The following is a 9971-nucleotide window of genomic DNA, read 5'->3' on the forward strand; positions in this document are numbered from 1 at the left end:
ATTCTAACGAGCCTCCATTGTTAGGAGAGTGAGAACAATTTGCAAGCAATCCAGCTTACATCACATCTCAGCTTTAAAAGCTCAACTCCACACTCTCTATTTCTGAATTGAGAAAGCTCCTCGGATGAGAAGCGAAACGTCTTCAGCTACAGAATAGAAGTCCAGTTGTTTTTGTTTTATAACTTTTTTTTTGAATTCCTACCTGTCTCTCTAATCACTGTGGCTATAGTAGCCCAGTCATCTGGAAGGTCTTTCTTACCACCCAGAGGCTTTAACAGCTCCTTTCTGAACTCCTCACAACCTTCTTCCTTCCTCAACTTCCACCATTTGGTCCTCTTCTCTGCCTTTTCTTTTTTCCTCTTTTTCACCGCAACAGTCATCCTACAGAATGAAACACTTTAGCTTTTCCTATTAACAATACTTAACATGCTCCAAAAACAGTAAAATTTATCTCTACTACAGGTTTTCAGCCCTTCTCTTGCCAAAGACAATAACAAAACCTATGTAAATCTGTTTGTAAAGGTTATTTTATCGAGGCATAGTTGTGATGCTTTTTTAAACATTCAAAAACAATTCCCCATACAGCATTAGGGAACTTTGTCTTTACAGTAGCAGGCAACAGTTGAAAGTTGAAAGATGTAAAATCCACTTCATCTGAAGATTTCAAATTTTTGAGAACTAATAAAGCATGAGCTGATCTAAAACATGGGAGATTAGCATTCTTAAATTCAGCAGAACAAGTTAATTATTTCTGTACAACTTTAGAGTGGAAAAAGCACAAGTCTGCATGTAATCTGAGCCACTAGATCTTTCATTTTAATTGTTCGTAGAAACCTGGTGTTGCTAACCTTTTTGCCCCAAGAGTCTTGAAACTGTGCTGCACCGGTCAGCAGTCATACACTACTAAATAAAGCTGAAGGAAGGCTATATAGATATTAAACTACAATCTGGTGTTGTAGTAGCTTGCAGTCACCTCTTGACACATACTTCATGCCCAAATCACACAAGATCTTTGTTGAAAATGATCCAAGCATCCAAGGCAGTGGGCATTATGCATTCTTTCAATAAATGTAGGGACTTTAATTATTTTATGTATTGCCATGATTACAATCATATGCTACCACATCAAATTTATTTGTTTCTTTAAACCCTATATAATAATAATTTATAAACAAAGATTCATATACAATTCTTTTCTGAGCGCATGTTTGTGGTAAGGGAATGCAGAACCCCTCTCCATGTGAGCTCTCCATCTGTCACCTGCTGAGTCACACAGACCAGAGGCCATGAACCAGTTCTCCAGTGCCATATGGATGCTAAATGTATTGAGAAGGGGCGGGTCAACTCCATGTCACTTTAATGGACATAGAGCTCATAACAGTGGTTGTGTGTGTGCTCGTTTTCATATGGGAGAAAGAATAAATGCATTCATAAGTGCAAGCAATGTTGTTGTCAGGATATGTCTCCCAAAATAGCCTCCAGAGTTTTGCAGACAGACAGATGGACTGAGTAACAAAAAGTAAGACAGACACTTTCAACCACAGCAGAGGTCGTTAACTGGGACTGTGATCCACAACAGCAGTCATTAGAATAGAAACTCTGATCTTTATACTGACATGCCATAATGTCCAGGCTGTGTCAATAAGACAGAATGACCCATTTCAGTGGTCATTAAGTAGAAGCCAATGAGTCAGTGGCTTTGGGGACAAATGGAGGGAAAAGTGTGGGAGTCTAAGGAACAGACAGCATCAGGCATATTGTTAAAGTCTGTAATTACAGGGCAGTGTCCATTCAATCATGTTGATTGTCAGCTGGAAAACCAGTGTCTGCTCATTATTTAATGCTTTGTGTTTTGACCATATATATGGCTATAAATCCCAATTATGCTGTGATATGACAAAAACAAACAAACCAAAAAAATAAATAAACAACTACAGGCTTTAGAAGTGAAAAGCAGCTGAGCATATCCACACAAGAATAAAGTTTCTATACTTTTCTACAGGACATAAATTTAAAACTAATTTCTATTTAGCAAGTCAAGATTTTAGCTAAACGAGTGACAGATTTTTTTTCTTTTTAAAACACTTGTTTTAAATGGTCATTTGTTAGTGCATTTTTTTTCCCCAAAAAATTGTTTTTGAACATTTATGAGTCACATAATGGAACATATACAAAAAAATTGACAATGACTCAATGGCAACTGTGATAGTTATAATGATAGACTGTAGAGGTTTTCTTTGTAGTTTGCCACATTTACCTGGGATGTTAACCATTCCATTTTTCAAGACTACTTAACATTCAAGGTAAATTTCAACAGGACTAATCCTAGGGCTGTATGACTCTCCATCTGCTGCTCAGATCCTTTCCTCAGCTGTGCTGCTGGTGGTCAGAATTTGATGGTCACTTTTCAGCATGCTGGTTTTTCCACATTTAATCCAGCTGTTCAAATCTGATAGTCGTCTGGTCTTTGTGTGTTTATGTGAGGTGTATTTAAGTGCTGGTAACAATTTGTGTGCTAGAGTTTATGTTTGTGAGTGTGTGTATTTCAGAGCAAAAAAAGAGAAACAGAGGCACAGTGAGCAAGGTTATTTACTGATTGTATCAAGAAAAACAAGATCAGTAAATGAACACACAGCTAAAGATGGCAGGTAAGAAATAGACTGTGAAACAACCTGGCATCATCCCTCAGTTACTTTGCGTTAAATAAAAAAATAAAAAATAACTCTTGGGACAGAGCAGTGTATCAGTTAATAACAAACATGAAGAAGTCACGGCTGTGCTGATAGTGAAAATTAAGCTTCTGCCAAAGTTGTTTGAAGAGGAGCTCTGGGAGAGAGAAAACCACTATGTGAAGAATTTTGAAGCACACTCAGTGTTGAAATGCAAAAGCTGACTAATAGCATTACATGGTTCTACTACATCAGGCACTGAAAGGGAACTCTGACAGCCCATAAAAATCAAACACACCTCATGGGATGCTTTCTTGTAAACAAGCTTTGTTTGCCACATTTGTAAAACTCTGGAAGCACCACTGAACCCTGTCCAGGTGTGAAGTTTAATTTACATAAACATGTGCAAAACAAGACTAAAGGGCAGAAACATCAAGGGTTGGAGTCAAAGTTTCCTCTTTTTATATTTTAAGATTTGTTTAGGATATTGTATTTTCAGGGTGTTGTAGAAACCTCTGGGGTTCTGCCATCTCAAATTACCCAGCAATGCAATTTATATTTGTTTGTTTTTTTCATTTATTTCAAAATATAGATCCCATTTATTGAGTCACACAGTAGATATTTAAGCTTCAATTGGATGATTAGTAAAACTGGTAAATCGATGTCTTGGCTCCTCAAACTGTTGATGCTGATAATAGATGGTACAGACTACAAGGCTAAGGAAATAACCCCTTTCCCTGCTGGTCATTTCATATACCAAGAATCACCTACTTTTTCCTACTTTACCAAGGGATAAACCTAATTAAAAATACAAGTTTTTATCAGCATTAGAGTCAAGGTGAAAGTCAAACACTTTATCAAACAAAACCTCAAACCAGAAAAAGCTATTTTTTCCCAATTTCAATATCATTTCCTCCTAAAATTATAATTCCTCTCATTGTGTCTCTTGCTATTTCATGATAATAAACCATGTGGTTTTATAGCTGCTTATAATGCTAAATTAAATTTCTAACTCATTATAGCTCATCATATCTTCAGTCTCAAGAGAAATTTACCACATTCTTTCACTTTTCAAGACCATAAACACATAATTAATTCAATTTTTCTGTTAGGATCTTTTTCTTCTTGTAAATTAATGACCTATCTTGGGCTCCAGGAGAATGGACGCTTCCTCTCATGACAAGTAACCATCACAGTAACGACAAGCCTGGCAGACACACTAACAGAGAAACCTTTCGGATGACATGATAACATAACTGACAATTGATTTCAATTTGCATGGCTATAATTTAATTGTTTCTGGATGGTGGTTAGCTTTAGTTCCGTCTAGTCTAATGAGATGTACACAAAGCATGATTAGCATCGCCTGCTGTGCCGTCTCCACGGCTTATATATTCACAATATCTTTCCTAATTACTCACATTTAGCTGAGCTGGAACTTCTGATTCCAGTCATTAATCCAACACAAGGACCTCTGAAAAGTCAAACATGTTTTCTTGACCTTGAATCCAAAATAAATATTTTTTATTCTTCCTGTTTTTTGTCTTCAGTGCACAATTACCTGTACTGTTATATAGAGAAACACATTGTGCCTATTTTTTATACAAGTTTTACAAGATTTTTTTACTTCTGCAACATACTTTAGTCAAAAGGCACATAATTGCTGACATGGCTCTCCAACCTTGTCTTTAGAGCTGTTTTTTTCCCCTTTGCAGACAAATTTAGGCAAATATAGCACTTAGTAACAGTTGAAGCACATTATTATATTATAGGAGACTATACATTACCGGCCCTTCAGTTCACACTAGAACACACAGCAAACCAACCACTCAGCACACTGATGTTATTATTTCTCGTCATCATAAAATGTGGGTGATCATGTAATTGCTTTTGTTAGTATATTAGTACTTTTCTGTCTGTTAGCAAAATATCTCATGACGAGTGGACAGATTTTAATAAAACAGTAAATAATCATTGGATGAAGTACATCTATAACTGATTAACTTCTGGAGTCAACCTGATTCAGTATGGCCACCATGTTAAACTGACCGTAGCAAATACAAAAATGGCTATAACACAATCAGTTTTACAGATGTTGACCTGGAAACTTTGGTGTGGTAGTAGCTGAGAGTCATCCCCAATAGTCCAAGTGCTAATGGCTCATGCAAGATCTTCGTTAAAAAACTTTGACATGAAAGGCAAACGGTGATATGCATTCCTTCGAGGTAAACTAGTAGATTTGGACCAGTTTTTCAATAATTATTATTTTTCATCTGTGTGGTTTTCACACATGGACATGTGTTGTGTCACAGGGGATTTCCACACAGGTGACAAAATACAGCTTTAGCACTTCTGAGATAGATTTGAGACACCTGCAACAACTCTGCAACTATTTTGGAAAAAAAATTGTCAATTTTCTTTTAACGTGTTCAAAGTTTGAGCACAAGATTGCACATCTTTGTGACTCCCATGAGGAAATTGAGAAGCCCTGCTAATATTGAGGCACATTTTGGAGACTCCTTTGCAAATGCCAGTAACCAACTCATCAGCAATTGCAGCCCAGTGAGATACTGTCTTTACATATCCTTGTTTTTTCAGTTGGCCATAGATTGCTGGTACAATACTTTATTTAGGCACAATCTCACTGTGGTCATACGTTAAACTTACCCAGCACAGATACAAGGAATCAAGACAGCACTGATTCATTTACCAAGACTATCTAAATTCCTCCATGAGCAGAGTATTTTTTTTCCAAGAAGAATATTAGTCACTGTGTTTCCCAATGTTTTTGAGTTGGTATCAGCTTCAGACACTTAAATATATGCTGCAAGACACAAAAGTGACATTTTTCATAGTACATTTACTTAATACTATGCTTCAAACACAATCTCTTTGAAATTTATCTATAAATTTGTCCATCAAAGACAACCAACAATTAAACACAAGTAACCTCTACTATGAATTTGTCCACACATTGATCATTTCATTGACTTTGGCCTTCTTTAAAGATGGTAATTAAAGGTTCTTAGAGAAGTGGTTTCAGGTAATCTGGGACCATTTAAAAGCCTTACGGACCAAGATTGAGAGGCTTAATTGGTACTTTGCCATTTATATGATTAACAACCAGCCAAGGTCTGCCACCTGAAAAATCAGTCTTTACGCTTGGCACTTCACCAGTATAGAACTTAATCTGAACTATAATAAAGAAAATGTGTTGATACAATAGCCTCACCATTTCCAAAGATCTTTGTTCTGATCCATTTTGACTATTATAAATCACTTTTATTGCCACCTTGCCCTTAGAGCTTAAGGAAAATGTACTGTTTTATAGTAATGTGTTTGTTTTAAATTTTGTTGATAGACTAAAATAGCTATCATTAAACTTCGTATAAAACATAAAATATATTTGGTTGTTTTGAAAGACATTAAAAAGACCAGGTAAAATATAAAATGGCAATGGCTGTAATAGTAAGGGGTGAATTGTCTAAATATTTATTTTCTTTTGTGCCTTACACAATAGGGTGGCAAAGTAATGTGCCAACAATAATGGCAGTTTTTTGAAAAAGCTTTTCTTATTGCAAATCTTGAAATGTAGCACTTCAAATTACTTCAAATTTTACTCAGAGGTGTAAAAGCAAGAGTAAAAGGTAGTCTCTTATCTCTAAGTCACCATCCTTCATACTCGTATTTTATGTCCACTTCATGAATCTACTGGTTAAAGTAGATTTTATAGCTTTAATACTGAATGCATTTTGATATTTTCTACATGTTTTTTTTGTTGGGCTTACCTAATAAACTTTGCATTCTTGGGGAAATGCCATGTCTCATCACATGATTGTAAGAACAGCTTTCTATTGAATGAGGATTTTCAGAAAGGTTGTAAAACTAGTGTTAAAATAAATAATCCAAGGTATGTTAATCTAGGCTTTACCACTGGTGGGCCATGGAAGCACAATTTAAGCCTATAAGGCAGTTGAAGCAACGCAGAGCTACCTGAGCTTCAGTTCTGTTTTTTGCTTTCAGCATTTCACAAAATTAGAAATCCTCTCTTTGCCAAGGTAGAGTAACAGCTTGTGACTACTCAATGGGTTGAGGTGAGTGAGCTCCTGTCTTACAAGACAAATAGACCCTGACTAACCTTAAGTGGCTGACCAGTCAATCCATCAAATGTTGTGGCTTTTCCACAGTAAGTGATGCATTTCTAAAAATAAAAAGTAACATTTTTCTATATTAAGAGTAAACTTTAATCTCCTTAAGAACTTCTGGTCCTAACAACTCTAAGAAATATACTAGAAAAGTTCCTAGTGAGATGGTTTAAAAAAACAGATTGAATCCATATTCCGCAATTATGCAGTCTTCATAAACCTCCTACTTCTCAGCCCATCCATTTTGCTGCTATGCAAAGCTCTGCAAAGGAAAATAAATGGACATATTTTCCTGACGTGCAAAGAAAGAGTATATTTCTCAATTTTGATAAGAAAGACTGTTGTGTCAATATAGAGCCTTAGATTAGGCCCAACTATTGCAATTGATGGAAAAAATAAAACACTGCATGTGTTCATTGCCACTCATGAAAGAAAAATTAAGCAAACAGAAATTTCTAAAACAATACGATAGATGCTTTTTAAAACTGCTGCACATAACATTTAGGTTTTCATGGTTTTTCATTTGCATGGCACTGTATTGTAGGTGCACGTAAAACTTTTGCATAGGAAGTGTCTAAAATTTAGTTGATTTTTTATTTTATTTCCTGCAATTACTGTTGAAGCAAAGGTGTCAGCAAAACTCCAGTTAATAAGACCTTTCCTTATCTCACTAGTTTCAACCAACAAATAGTCAACAATCAGCAGACCTTAATGAATTCCCCCACATATAATTTGCTGGGTTTAATGACCTGAGGCAGAAGCACACTCCACACATGAGCCAGACCTGGGACAGTCCTACTTGCAAAAGCAATTACGATGAATGAATACAACTTCATTTCTCACATCCTATGCTCAGCTTTGTCCAGGCAAGTAGCTCTATTAAACTGAAATCTCACCAATGGATGAAGCTTACAGTACTGACAGGCTGCATATAACATAAACAATCAACCAAAGCAAAGTGATGCAACTGCTGTGAGGAAAACACAAGTTATAGCAACCATTTTCAGAGATAGTTTTGCAGTTCAAAGTGAAGCCACACTGGAACAACACTACTTTATATGGTCAATATCCGTGTATCAATTCCTTACTTTTTATGATGCATTTCTCCATTTAGTGACATGTTACAACCAAAACCTAAAAGTGTAGCTTTTCAACTCTGGTATAAATACATCCAAACCTGCATATTTGGTTAAAACAACTGAACTTTTTTTTAATTACAACAAAACTGATTAAAAATGACAGCATTACAATTTTCAGTTACATGAAACAGTTACTAAAGCTTTCTTTTCTTTACAGCATGAACAGGCCATTTCATATCTAAAATTATTCCTATCAAATTTTTTAACTTATTTTTACCTCCAAGAAATTAAAAGGTAAACATAACACAAACTAAAAGATGCTCTTACAAGTTGAGCCACCACTTCTACTAAAGTACGAAATCAACTTCTCATCTGCACTTAGCAGAAATTAAAGATCCTTAGACCATCTAAAAGCAAACTCGAATTAATCACCTTAAATTTTATTTTTATGGTTATTAGTAAAGATACCTTGCCACTGTAAAATAAAATTAGTAATCATGAATTGTTTTATGACATAAATCCTTTAAAATCTATTTGGGGGAGTTTGAACAGATACAGATGTTGACAACCACACTGTTTTAAAATTAAACTATGTTTCTAAACAATAACAAAAAAAATTATCCATGTGACCTTGTAAACAAAGGTTTGATTTAAAAATATGCAACCCTTGTGCTGATGCAGTAATAATGATGAAAAATATTTTTAATGTAATCTACAGTAGAAAGAAAAATGAGCAGGTGAGGAGAAAACGCAAAGACAAACTGAGAAAAGGAAATACACAGTGAAGCAACAGAGATGGAAGAGAAAAAATATGAAAAGAGACTAAAGCTGCTCATAAAGGATTGATTCTCACACATCTTTCAGGGCTTTTTCCTCCTGTCTACTTTCAGATGAATAGTAATTGCCCCACTGCCTTTAATCATGTGTTGAATTGGCAAAAAAAAAAAAACGGAGAAAAGCGCTTCTATAGCGATTGAGAATCGATTACTCAGGGAGTCAAGCTAATGCTACTCTGCTTTATCCTCCATCAGACAAGTGCACACCAAGTAGCCCACACACACACACAGTGTTTCTAAGGCCCTCATTTTGTGACAAAAACATGCACACCCATGTCAGGGCAAATGACAGAGGCACTAATTACAGTAATGGCTAGGTGAAAAAGAGGACAAAAACTGAGGAAGAAAAGCAAAGACAGGGGAAAAATGGAGGAGGTGAGCGTTGATCGCAGGCTCCCATCTTGCCCTCAGTGTCAGATGTGGCAGCAGACTGAGAGGAGGGATAATTGTTTCGTCAAGAGGTGATTGCCATCACATTCCTTCCTCTTGACGAACAATGTATGTGCACCTTTTTACTACCTGTCACTCATTTAACCTGGTTACAGTATCTTTTGCAAATTTTTATCCTGCACATGAATACACATAAATGAGCAGGAAAAAAGAAGCACCCACAAAGGCACACAAAATGGAAAGCAGTAGAGGACTACATAATTTCTGTGACAAGTATAAATAACAACACAAATTGTTTCACAAAAATTATCTTAAATGCAGAAAAACTGCCAGACACCTAAACTTTTTGTGTGGAAAACTTGTAGACCCCTCCATTTAAAAAGGGTCATTAACAACAGAGCACCACAAATGCTTGAGGGGTTAGAGCCTTTTGGCCCAGTGCTACGGTCAGGGTCTCCTCAGAGTTCAAGGGGTTAGGGCATTTTGGCTCAGGGCTAGGGTCAGGGTCTCTTAAGGGTTGAACGGGTTAAAGCCTTTTGGCCCAGGGCTAGGGTCAGGGTCTCCTCAGGGTTTAATAGGTTAGGGCCCTTTGGCTCAGGGCTAGGGTTAGGGTCTCCTCAGGGTTGAATGGGTTAGGGCCCTTTGGCCCAGGGCTAGGGTTAGGTTCTCCTCAGGGTTTAATGGGTTAGGGCATTTTAGCCCAGGGCTAGGGTTAGGTTCTCCTCAGGGTTTAATGGGTTAAGGCCTTTTAGCCCAGGGCTAGGGTTAGGTTCTCCTCATGGTTTAATGGGTTAGGGCCTTTTAGCCCAGGGCTAGGGTTAGGTTCTCCTCAGGGTTTAATGGGTTAGGGCC

Source organism: Kryptolebias marmoratus, linkage group LG18 (assembly GCF_001649575.2).
Source record: "Kryptolebias marmoratus isolate JLee-2015 linkage group LG18, ASM164957v2, whole genome shotgun sequence".
In the NCBI taxonomy this organism is placed as follows: domain Eukaryota; kingdom Metazoa; phylum Chordata; class Actinopteri; order Cyprinodontiformes; family Rivulidae; genus Kryptolebias; species Kryptolebias marmoratus.